Consider the following 13,213-nt stretch of genomic DNA (forward strand, 5'->3'; position numbering starts at 1 on the left):
GTGGGGGGGGTTAGTGTGTGGTGGGGGCGGGGCTGGGGGGTAGTTAGTCTCCTGTGCCTAAGGAAATTCGCGGGTCCAAGGGTCGCTCTGGGCGAGACGAGACGGGCAGGGCCGCTCCCAGCTGGGCTGGCAGGGCCCGTTCCGGTAGCCGCGGGCCGGGGCGAGCAGCCGAGCAGCCGCGGGGCGGGGAAGCTGGGAGCGGCCGCAGGAGCCCAGCGGGCGGTGGCGACGCTCATCCCGCCGCGCCGCCGGGGGCAGCAGAGCGGCCGAGGCGGGGAGCTGGGCGCAGGCCGCCGCCGCCGCAGCTGCAGGGCGGGGAAGGGCCGCTGCGCAGCGCAGCACCGCGGGGCGAGCGAGAGACCGTCAGGCAGCGCCTCGCGTCGTCCGCCTCCTCCAGAGCCGCCAGGGTGGGAGCGGGCAGAGCCGGAGACGCTACAGACCCGCCGCCCGGCCGCGGACCCGACCCCGAGAGGAGGGAGGCAGCTGCCGCCAGGCCCCGTCCGCGCAGCCGAGCGAAGGTACCGACACGCCGCCACCGCCTCTAGCTCCTCCGCCCCGGCTGGGCTCTGCCGCCGAGCGCGGGCCCGGCCCGGGAGAGGCGGCGGATTGGGGCTGTTGGAGGCCCTGAGGGCAGGACTGTCTGGCGCCTCTCCCCCACCCCTTAGGCCCCACGGAGCGGGGAGGCTGGTGCGGAGCCCTCCCCGGCTTAGGCCCCGTGGGGGTTTGGGGAAAGGGGGAGGCTCCTGTCGAGCTCTGCTCCTCCCCGCCCTAGGCCCCGTGGTGGGGCGAGGGGGAGGCTGGTGTGAAGGTCTCTGTGGTCTTTTCCTTCCTGAATATCTGAGTGAGGAACTTCCCCTGTGGGCAGAGCCAGGTGGTTTGGGCACGGGCTCTCCTCTCGCTTCCCCCAACTCCGCGTGGGTCCTCTCCTCTATAGGGACAGGCCCAGTGAGCCAGTTCCGTGTCTTCAGTTTGAGGACAAAAACTGGGGGGAGGGTCTCCATGCCTCACTAGCTGCTGCTGTCTTGGCTTGATGTTGACACGCATTGTTTCCTCTTCAGATCTGGGGTTTGAACAAACTTCCTGTTACAAAACCAGTGGAGACAAAAATCTGCTTGTCAGTGTCTTGTGAGAAAATGATCTGTCTTAATGAGACCAGGATATGCTTCACGTTTTTAGCTGCGGAGTATGAATTAATTAGGAGTATGAATTCTTGTCGAAATGAAGAGAAATTAGTGGTCTTGTTAGTGAGTTGATCTCCCAGCGCAGTAATGATGAGGAAAAAGAATAGTATAAGTGACTTTCACCTTTGCAAAAGTGCACCACACGGAGGCCCAGAGTATGCCAATATACAAAAGATAAATGAGGCCTTTCAGTAGTTGGGCTGTTCTAATATGTACAGCTAACAAGCTCAGTGCCTTTTTTTTTTTTTTAGTTGCTTTGTACTGAAATAGTAAATAGTGAGGCTGAGCTTGGGAATGCTGCAAGGGCAGGTGATAGGAAGGGGCAAAGCCCCCTTGCATCTTGACACATTTGGTAAAATTTTTTCCCTGATCTGATAGAACTGTTTGCTCCTTCCTGCTTGTGAAACTCTTAGTTGACTTCTTGGACACTGAGAAAATAAATGAAAAATTAACTGCCATGAAATGACAGCAAATTTCCATTAACAGTTTCAGTCAATACATTTAATTCTTACTTGCTTGTTTTATCACTTTGTAGTTGTATATCACTGTTATATGCTGCAGAATTGCTGTTTTGGTTAGCTTGCAAAGCTGATATTATTCAGTAAAATTTAGGGAAATGTGTGGTAATTTTTTTTTTTAAGAGTTCATCCTCAAGTGGAATCCATGATTGAGCCTGATAATCACCTTTGCTTAGAATGCTCAGTCCCTTTCAAATTAACGGATTTGAATCTAGGACATTTCATTACAAATTTGTTTTAGTTTTTAGCAGTCATTAATGAGAGGTTTTTAGCTTTTACTGGTGATATAGCTCTGTGTAAATCTTGAATTGCTTTGTATGTGTGGATTGGTTTTAGGCCTATTCTGAAGAGGATGAATGGGCACTAATGTTGTTTATATTTAATTTGTATAGTGCCTTTCATCCTGAAGGTTCCCCAAATGCTTTACAAACTTAACAAATTGATATACAAACTGTAACAGGGACCACTTCATCCATCACTGAAATGGAGCCACTTCTGGGATGTAAAACGGCTACTGTTTAACAACGCACAGCAACACTGCACAACATTTTAGGATGGAACTGAAGAAGAATACTGTTTCCAAATGAAACCCCAGGGAGAATTTTAGGTAGGCAAACTAATTACCTAAGTTAGAATTTGGTTAGGACACCACAGTATTCATCTCTACTTCAGTTACATACTTTATTTATATCTTTATATTACAGGAGACTGACTTTTGTGTGTGTGTGTGTGTGTATATGTGTATATGTATAAAAATATTCCGATGTGACACAGTTTCCAGCACTAGGTCCTGATCCTACATAGTTGTAGTAGGATTCTATGCAGGAATAACTCTGGGTATGAGAGTAACTCGGCAGGACTGAGCCTTTACTTTGCAAAGGGCTCCCCTAAAATCTAATGTGACCTAACATTTTTGTGAAAGGGAATTTTTTTCTCTAGTTTTGTCTAAGGGTACGTTTTTGCCTTTTTTAACTAATTTTTATTTCTGTGAAAAAATGGTAACCTACTTGCAAATTTATTTAAAACCTGTATTTTACCTTAAGAAAATGACATGAATTAATTAGCACAGCCAGTGTAAGGGAAAAGATTAAACTGTGACTTGGCCACTTTTCAATTTCTTTAAGGCAAGAGACATATCTTTTAAAAAATAATTACGTAAAATGTGGATCTAAAAAGGAACTATTCCGTTTACAACAAAATATGTGAAAATTATTATTATTTTTACTTGTCGTCAACTCCAGTGCAGGGTCCTATGTTTCCCTTACAGCAGTTTAGGGTATCATCAGGAAATGCATCTCTGTATAGTGTTTAGGTGTTTATGAGGTCCTAAACTGTTACAGAGGAAATGCAATATTCTGAGCTATTCACAGCCAAAAATATTCTTGAGTTCACTTTTAAATACAGAGAGTTTCTCATTTAACAGATGGGTTCAAAACAATGTATATTTTCATTATAATACATAGTGATGCGTATTTATGCATGGCTTTTCTAGTTAAAGGGGTTAAACAAAATAATATTGTGTAAATTAGAATAAGCAAAATAGTTATTTGTATCAGAAGTACCATTTGACAGTTTATTCAGTCTTCCTGTGTAATGGTACAAAACTTATCTGATCTTTAAAAATAAAAATCACAAAAAGATGTCCACAGCCCTACTTGAGCTTGTAAGATTGTCTGTCATTGACTTGCTATTGTAAGAGAATTGTTTGTTACATTTAGTTCAGCAATAGTCTTGTGACATGAGAAGTAATTGAGCCTGTCAGCCAGCACATAGTTGTTTTAAGATTTTTTTGTGAATTATACTGTAATCTTGTTGGTTGCATTATGATAGTTTAGGATTTCTCTCATAGAAGATAAGTACCCCAGCATAAGATGAGATTGTACTTTATCTTAAATTTCTGGTAACATTATAAACTAGGCACAGACAACGGTGTATTCCCAATGGGGTGTAAATATGTCAAGAAAACTCCACCTCTTGGAATTCCGTGATTGCTATTGTAAAATGTTTATTCAGGAGGGGAATGACACTGATCTTTCACATTGTCATCAAAGTTATTCTGTAGCTTCTCATTAGGTAACTGGTGCTAGTCAAACTAGACCTTAGTTTTATGGTGCTGTGTATTGTGCGCTGTCTGTTTGGTTCTTCAAGTTCTTTTTGAAGGCTAGAATTACTAGGCTGTAACCCCTCCCCACAGTTCATTCTGGATCATGAGAGTTTTTGGGGGTGGGGGAGGAGAAAGAGATGACTATTTATGTATAATAGAATTAGATGCAGAGCTGAATAACTTATGTTTTAAACATATTGAGAGCTAAACTTTTATTTAGGATCCTCTCTTTAAAACTTAGTAATCACTGTAGTACACTTCTGGGTTTCATAAATTGTAGGTAAATTTAGAGAATTTTCTGCCATAAGTAGAATTCTGGTAATGACATTTTAATGTGATTAAGGTTAAAAGAGTGATTATGTGATTGAACATATTTATTCTGAGGGTCTTTTCCAAGACTTCTCTGCTGTTTCTACAAACAAAAATAAGGTTTTATCATTGTCTGCACTACAGCATTTATAGTAATAGTTGTAGAGAAGCCAATAACATTGTCAGCTGTGCTCAGATTCCAAAACTTTTATTTTGCATGGTATATGTACAAAGGAGAATCACATCTTGACTTTCAAATATAAAGTAGTTAAAAAAAATCTTGCAAATGTCTATAAGGAAATTGCAAAATGAATATGGACCATGTGATGTCATGTTTAATCACACTTCTCAGTAATTTACATTTTAATACCAGATATAATAGCAATCCTGACTACGGGATTTGCTATCCAGGAGTGAAAGCTTGGTTTGATTTTAGTGTGGGTGTCCTTTGTATCTAACTTGAATCCATAAAAAACCCTAATTTTCCCCTGCTGTATTATCTTCCACCATACATTGCTGTGGCTAAAACATATATATGCATGCAAAGCTTGATATTTTTCTTAGATGCTCCAGAGCATGCACTATTTGAGTAAGAGAATTATTTTTGCAAATTACCTATTTGGTTAGGCACCTAACTCTCTGTGCACAATATTATGACTTTTTCTTTACATGTTTTAATTGCCCCCACTCTCTCTTCAAACCTCATAGTAACACTTACGTTGTACCTATTGCATAGTAAGAGTTGTCTGTATGTTAATGAAACTAAGTTCTACTCTAATAGGAAGGAGGAGAGCATAATAAGAAACACACCAAAAATAAAGGTGAGTAAGGTGATGCAGTATTGGCTTGCCTTAACAACCTTGGCCAATTGTTTAAAAAATGGGTGCGTAAAGTTAGCTTGCTAAATCTGTATATAGATACCTAAATAAATGGCCTAAATTTAAAAAGTTACTGAAAATCCAGTAACTTAAATTGGAGTCATTTGAGTTGGGTCCCTTTGTATCTAAACAAATTTGCACTCGTTATATTACCTCATAATGAAATAATGTATTAACTTATCACTTATTCAAATACCTTCTATAAAGAGATGAATTTAGGAATGAACCAAACAGGAAGCAGATTCACATTCAGTGTGTACAGGAATAACCATGTTCATTCCTCAGAAATGATTGTGACTTTTTTTTTTTAAAGAAACATCAATTCAGGAAGTAAGTTTCTTATTTTAAATAACTACTTTAACCTTCATTCAGACTCCATAGTTTTGAGTGTTTTAGCTAGTACCCTATGTGTTCACAGAGCATTATAAAAGTGTCCTGAGCTATAGATTTTAAACATGTAAAAAAGTGTGTGTTTTTTGGATATAATTCAAACTTAGTGCCCTCTTGAAAACCTGTAAAAAGGGGAATGACAATTTTTTTGGGGAAATAGCTAACACTAGCTCACCTGTTCATGTAATGGTAACGTTATAATGCTTCCAATAAAATGTCAGCTTTGATGGTGAGTTATTTTTAAAAGCACATTGTGTTATGCTGTTTTTCCCCCCATAAAAGTCTCTGCTGAAAAGTTTAATTTAGCATTTTTTAGCTGTTTCGGAAAACTGAAAAGTTTTAATTGATGCAAAGATATTTAAACATATCAGTTGAGAGCAGTGGAACTCTGGGAACACAGTAGTAAGATATTTTTCTAAGTGTAAAAAAACTACCTTTTTTGGCTAGATTGAATTCTTGAATTCTTAAAATCTTAAAATGTGTTTGAGTGCATATTTTTTTTACGTGTTCTGTACACAAATTACTCCATATGTGAAATAAAGTGTAACTTTAGTGCTTTTGGTTACCGCCCTGTTGTATATCACTTTTTATCAGCATTGCTAACAAATACTACAGTAGTTCATTTTGTTATTAAAGGAAGTGTGACTAGCAGTTTGTTAGTTAACTAATGGAAAAGCAGATTTCAAACTCGTAATAAAGGAGCGCAGTTAGGAAAGAGTAGAACGGAGACTCAGTAAAGGGCTTAAAATGTCTACTTTTCCGGTGTGTTGAGAGGATGAATATTTGTGGGGGAATAATACATTTATTTCCATACAAGTTCATCCAGTTTCACGTCTTCACAGATTCGACATTGGTGAGGCCTCATCTGGAGTACTGTGTCCAGTTTTGGGCCCCACACTTCAAGAAGGATGTGGATAAATTGGAGAGAGACCAGCGAAGGGCAACAAAAATGATTAGGGGACTGGAACACATGAGTTATGAGGAGAGGCTGAGGGAGCTGGGATTGTTTAGCCTGCAGAAGAGAAGAATGAGGGGGGATTTGATAGCTGCTTTCAACTACCTGAAAGGGGGTTCCAAAGAGGATGGCTCTAGACTGTTCTCAATGGTAGCAGATGACAGAACGAGGAGTAATGGTCTCAAGTTGCAGTGGGGGAGGTTTAGATTGGATATTAGGAAAAACTTTTTCACTAAGAGGGTAGTGAAACACTGGAATGCGTTACCTAGGGAGGTGGTAGAATCTCCTTCCTTAGAGGTTTTTAAGGTCAGGCTTGACAAAGCCCTGGCTGGGATGATTTAACTGGGAATTGGTCCTGCTTTGAGCAGGGGGTTGGACTAGATGACCTTCTGGGGTCCCTTCCAACCCTGATATTCTATGATTCGTTTAATGAGCAGAAATGTAATTCTCTATTGATACCTATATTAAGGCAAATTATCAAAAGTGATAATTATGAAGATAAATATTCCTGGAAATGTAGAGCATGAAATCTCCAATTGCCGTTGGTGAGTAGAAATCTTTCTCTGGCTAGTAGTGGGGCCTACACAATCAATTTAAATCTAACAAAATACATTTCTGCAGAACTTGTTTACACTTTTCAAAAGAAAAAAGTATTTTAGTCTTTATAACTATGGAGAACCTTTCAAATATAAAAGGATACTTTTCTGTTTTCCTGAGTCTTCAGTCATCTTCAGTATAGCTTTTTTCTTTACTAATTTGATCCAATAGCTCACCTGAGAATGCTTGCTACTTTCTATTGGTGAATGGATTTTTCAAGCCTTGGTCCTCCGGCTAATAGGTTCTTTCTAGTATTCGTGTTTGGAAGTGCAGAGGAGACACAAAAATCCCCTCCCTCCCACTCACCATCCCCCCGCCAAAACCCCCTGAAATGGAACTATTAGTAAGATTTCATACAGTGATTAGTATGCAGATATGAGTGCTGACAATACTTCAATACATCCTGCTACGATGGAATCTCTGACTGTAGATGTGACTAAGCAGTTTCTATGTAGTTGATGCTGCAATTGTATATAGGAACTAAAATGCAATGACATAATCCGATGAAAACAACATGCACCCCTCCACATACTAGTTCTTTCCTTTTAAAGGAAGGTGTCAAAGCCTACAGTAAGGAAAAGCTTATAACCTGTTATAGCTTATAAAATATACCTGTATTTAATATCTGTGCCGTATGGAATATCATCTTTAATAAAATATGCTTCACTTACAGAGTATAATTCAGTTTTGTTTCTAAAATGTGGATGATTTTCTTTCTCTCTCAAGCAGAGATGACCCATGTCTTTTGATAGTGTGTGTGGGGGGTGGGGCAGGGCAGCGTGAGGGCAGCCAGCTTCAGCAGTGTTACTGAGCATGCTCAGTACAAGCCAAGCAGCGAATCTGGGGCGGGGTGGAGCACGTGACCCTGCATTTCCCCCCACACCACAGGCATCGCCTCTGCTTTTAAGTAAGGAATTAACATTGTCTTAAACTGAGTACAACACAAACTGGCACTGAGAGGCTTTTCAACACACCATACGAATGAATTGCACTCTGAACCTGCAACACCTGCCATTCCAGTCCTAAACTTTTCTTGAGCAAAGCTTGGTAATAATTCAGAATTGTTTATGGGGAACTATAGGTAATATCCATAGGGGATATGATCAAGACTAACACATTTCGTTCTTGACACACATAGATGCATTAAAAGAATATTAGGGATGCCAAGGCAAGCACTCAGAAGTTAGCAAATGGCAGAAGTGGTGTTGCCTGTACAGTCTTAATTCAAACCCCCATGTGCTTATTCAGCCTGAAACAGTCTCTAGTGAAAACAAAGTCTTACAGCTAACCTTCACTATAATGTAATAAAACTTGGTTTCCAGTGTTGAAAATTGCCGATCCAATAATTGCAATAGCAGATTTCAAATGACGTGATAGAACAGAAGACGTTTGGAGATGCAGCTAACAAAAATGCTGCTAGTTTTTCATGTTGATCTGTCTGGAACGTTGGAGCTGATCAAAATACCTTTCTGTGGTAGGGTGGTTGCTGGAAATGAAGGCTGAGATTAATATTTTAGATTGAAGGTTTATAGATTAGGTAGTGGATGTAACTTTCTGGTTCTGTCAATTCTCCTCAGTTTTGCGAGCGTTCAAATAAGGTGTAAGATTCCTCTAAACTTGCACTTTCATGTGGCATTCCACACGTGCTGCCTCGCCTTAGCAAGAGCGTCATGCAAAATCCTCATTAGTGCAATATTGTCTCTGCTCTTACCCAAGCTTATTTTTAGAGGCAGAAACAGAATGAAATTTACAGTCAAACAAGAAATTGATGGACCAAACTGAAATTAAAGCTCCATGCTTCTGTTTCCTGATGATTTTTAAATGCGTAGACACCTTTCTAAATGTATAGGCAATACGTGTCTGTCTTACATTTAGTCCTAACTATTTAAATAACTTGACCTATCACACAATTATCTGCAGGTTCCATTCTAAACAAGATATGTTTAATAAAACTAATGGCTACCATTGTATTTAACTATCTTCCTTTTCATGAGTTACCTTTTCCTCAAATTACAGTGGAAACTGTCAGTCAGATATGGAATTTTTTATAACTGTAGGAAGAATAAACTATTAATTGCATACTACGTAAGTATTTGCATAGATACAATTCCATCATGAAATCTGTAAGAAGAATGGAATAAGGCTTGTGAAATTCTTTAAAAATGGGTTTTGAGAAGAGATTTCTAGAATGTATTTTGAGGCATACTGTGCAAATTGTCAGATGAAAGCTCTTTTAGTGACTTGAGAGAACTGAGGTAAGCCTTCAGGGACAGAGATGGTGGCGAGTGAAGAATGATAGCGATTGTTGGACTCAAGATCCTAAATTTGTACCTTTCAAACACAGGACTGATCTATCGCTCCTACTGACCTAAAACTTGAAGTACCTTCTTAAAAATATGATAGAACTTTGTAAACAGCTGTTGCTCTAAAAATTATTCAGATTTATAATCTCTTAGAAAAGCACTACATTGAAACATCAATATCCACTATTGTGGAGTTGTGGTAAGAGCTGCCCAGGGAGCCCGGGCTGCTATGAGGAGTCCTGGAGCCTCCACCTGCCCAGTGCAGGGTGCCCTGGGAGTGGCAGGAACATGGACTGAGGGCTGCTGTCCAGCACCACGCCCCCTGCCCAGGGCAGTTGGAGGGTCCAGGGCTCTGGACAGCGGCCTGGGCTCGCTGGGCAGCTCTTGTAACAGCCTAGGATGACCATATGTCCCGTTTTTAAGCCCTTCCCTGGATGTCCCAACTTTTTTGGCAAACCGGGAATTTATACCATTTGCTCTTGCCAATGGATCATCAGTTGGCAAGAGCTAACAGGACTAAAGGCCAGTTTTGCCAAAAAGGGGCTTGGAAGGGCAAGTGGTGGGGCTTGGGCCAGCCCTGCCCCATGCAGCGCAGGAGCAGGGTGGGAGGACCCTGGGGGAAGAGGAGCAGCCAGGGTGGCAGGCCTCGGGGACAGAGTTCCAGCACTCCTGCAAGGGCCCCCAAATTGGCCACGGTCCCTGTCTGTTAATCTGCCACTGCTAACTTCTTGTCTCTGATGCAGGTCATATCTACACTGCGAACTTGCCAGCATGCCTATGTCAGTCAGGCACATGATAGATGTGATTTGTTACTGAGATAGCTGTGCCGGCAAAAGCTCTTAGTAGTTGCCATTATACTGGTAAAGTGCAGTTACTGGTGTAGCTATACCAGCAGAGCGCTCCACTAGTGGCATAGTACTGACTTGGCCATAGAGAGGGAAGCTGAACACCTCTTACCATACTGTAGATTGTGGTATTGTTGAAGCATCCATGGCTGTGGCTCCAAGAAAGCTCCTTGCTCCAGGGGACTGACAAGCTTTCTAAAAAGGCACTGGTGATAGTTCTCGTGTCAGTAAAAGCAATATAATCTCCTTACTCCCCCAAACAAAGCCAATGCTAATGCAAAAAAAGTTAACTAATTACATTGCACATATGTAATACTCTCTACTTCTTTTCCTTTTTGAATGTTGATGTTAAATAAATCATCTCGTTAGAGGGAGACCATTAGGCTTTAAAAAATGAGTTAATAGTTTTTCTATACCTGTCCCAGTCCCCCAACTTTTGTTGTTTCACATCATTTTCCTGCTTTAATATTTTTCTCTTCTGTGTAGCTGAGTAAAAGCTCCATACAAAATGGGGAAAACTTTCTTAATACACAGTACTGACTGATGGGATTTACAAACCCCCATGCTGAGGCTGAGGCAGGGGAAGGGCTGGAGCAGTACTGGGCTTGGAAAGACTGCCTGTTGGATAATGCCAACTATGCACCGGTGGAGAAGATCCGTGTAAAGCGTGCTTCAACAGCTCCAGACAATGGAAGAAGGAGAGAGGGCATTCCCTGGAGGAGCACCATTCTGCAGCAACAGGTGAAGAAGCTTCTACCAAGGGGATCCAGCTATGAGTCCCATTCCCCTCCCCATATCCCAAGATGCTCTCCAAGAGGCAGGGAGAACCACAGGCAAGGGGCACAAGAGGGCTGCAGGCATTTGCCCTAGACTTGGAGTTTTGAAGTAAATACTTTGTCAGCTACAACCACATCCCAAACTGAGATGCAGTGTCTGGTAGGAAGTGGCCTGGGGAAGGAGAGCAAGCAAGCTGCTGCATTTTCAGGGCCCTGGGCTGGAACCTGGTAAAGAGAGATCATCAGGGTCCCCTTACCTGGCCCAGAACTATGACTCCTGACGCCCAGGAGAGTAGATCTAGGGGTTATCGGCAAAGAGAACATTCCAGCAGGACCTCATCTAGAAGACTGGGACACCCTGACCTGATAGAAAGACTGAAGTTGAAGGCCCAGACCTGTAGGCCTACTGACCAACCAAACGACCCCACTACACTGATCAAATGCATAAGTAACAAACTGAAAAAATAGAAGCTTTCTCTAAATCTTTTACTTCTAGTAGTGCTTTTACAAGTGCTATTTGTAAAAACTGCTAACTCTCTTTTAATGTTGTAACATTGAAAAAATTCTATTTTCCTAAGAGCTTCAACACAAAGGTAAAAGATTCCCCCCCTCCACCCCATTATGTTTAGTATACCTACCCAGAGAAGCCTGTGGGTGCAAACTCAATTTAAATGTTTGGGGGGGACGGACATTTAGTAGGCAGGATTCTGAATAATTTCTAATTCCTAAAGTAGGATGTAATTCATTCAGTGTCTCTTGCTTTTGTGATCATCCTTTGTGTGCTTCCCTTATTGATATAATGTGCAAGATGGGAGCTCAGATGTGTGTATTACACCTAGTTAGGAATACAGTTCCTTTTAAAAAAAATTAATTTGACTTCATTGTTAGACAAACATAGGCACTTCCTTCCCACCTGTGACCAAGCATCATTCATATTGTATTTGTATTTCTGTATTCAATTCTGCAGTTATTACATTTATCATATTTTGAGGCATACATTGTCATTAAAAAGGTGATAATTAAAGAATCATAACTGAGAAAATTACTTTTCAAAAGCTAAATTCTACCTTTTGATATACATGTTCAGCCCCCCCTCTCTTTTCAGTTAAGTCAACATACATGTACACTTGTATTGGATGGCAGGATTTGGCCTTAAAGTTTCTGTTTCTAAATCAGTATTTTGGCAGCACATGTCAAATTCTCTGGTTGTAATTATATATTCTTCAGTAATACTTACCTCTTGCTTGTATAAGAGACGTGTTTATCATGTCCGTTAGAAAAATGAATTGTCTGTTTAGTGAGATTTCAGTCTTTATTTGGGAAGATATAAAAATATCTAATAGTGGGCTTCCGAGCATGGATTTTATAGTATGTCAACCAACAAAAGGAGGATTATTTTTTCTGAGTCTTGTGTGTTTGGTCTTCTCTTGCTGTTGGGGAAGGGATGTGAGTTGAATAAACAATGGAGGCTATTGCAGTCAATTGTTTGGCATAGCCTCTCTAGAATGATTCTAGTCCAACTCTGTAGCTTGGTATTGGAAGGATCATCTAGCCCAGGGGTGGCCAAACTGTGGCTCATGAGCCACATGTGGCTCTTTTACCATTAAAGTGAAGCTCACAAGTCTCCTATGCTGCCCCCATTTCACCAAACTGGAGGGGGGAACTCTGGACCTCTGCCTTGCAGTAGGGTGGTGGGGTAGGGGCTTCTTCCCAGTGAGGAGGGAGGTCTAGGGGCTTCAGCTCGGCTCTCAAACTTCTGAAGATCATTGTATGTGGCTCGGAGGGCCAGTGAGTTTGGCCACCCCTGATGTAGTCTATTTTTATGGAGCAAGAGGTTGGGAGAAGATTGCAAGTTCAGATATAAGTCTACATTTCAGAATTAGTTCATTCTCCAGCTCTTTAATGAACATGGGGAAAGATTTTTGGTGAGAAATGTTGCATCTTTAATTGTCATATGGGTTATTTGTTACTTTCAAGAATATTTACAAGGATTAAATAATATTAGTATGTACAAAAAATGCTTCTACTATTTGACATGTCTGTTTACTCTGGTAGTTTCACTTTGGAACTGAATTACGCTAAGTCGAATTAAGGATACTTGAATTCTGAGTGATGGTGTTCACATAGGAGTTTAATGCAGCTTAACTAACTTATTTCAAATTCACACCTTTACTTAAGTCACTTTAATTTTCATCGATGTTCCCATATAGACAGGACCTAATAAAGCTGAGAAATTCTGCCTTTTTATCCAAACTGTAGAAATAGATACTATGTAATTCAGCTGAAGACAACTTTGAAGGAACTTTTTACTTAATATGAAGCCTGAAAATAAAAGGAATAAGTTACATTCAGGGGTT

General features: G+C 41.0%; 1 protein-coding gene across 3 annotated transcripts in view; it reads left to right on the forward strand.

Moving 5' to 3' along the window:
* The first annotated feature begins 98 nt into the window (after nt 1–98).
* Nucleotides 99–13,213, forward strand: part of CAB39 (calcium binding protein 39) — a 68,263-nt gene continuing 55,148 nt past the window's right edge. The window contains exons 1-3 of one of the 3 annotated variants that reach the window (XM_073360032.2): nt 99–518; nt 2,160–2,306; nt 10,567–10,821. The gene's annotated coding sequence lies outside the window, so the exon portion shown is untranslated. The remainder of the gene's footprint in view (nt 519–2,159; nt 2,307–10,566; nt 10,822–13,213) is intronic. The other 2 variants (XM_073360031.2, XM_073360030.2) reach the window with 2 other exon arrangements.

The sequence above is a fragment of the Lepidochelys kempii genome, chromosome 9, assembly GCF_965140285.1.
Source record: "Lepidochelys kempii isolate rLepKem1 chromosome 9, rLepKem1.hap1, whole genome shotgun sequence".
NCBI classification, from domain to species: domain Eukaryota; kingdom Metazoa; phylum Chordata; order Testudines; family Cheloniidae; genus Lepidochelys; species Lepidochelys kempii.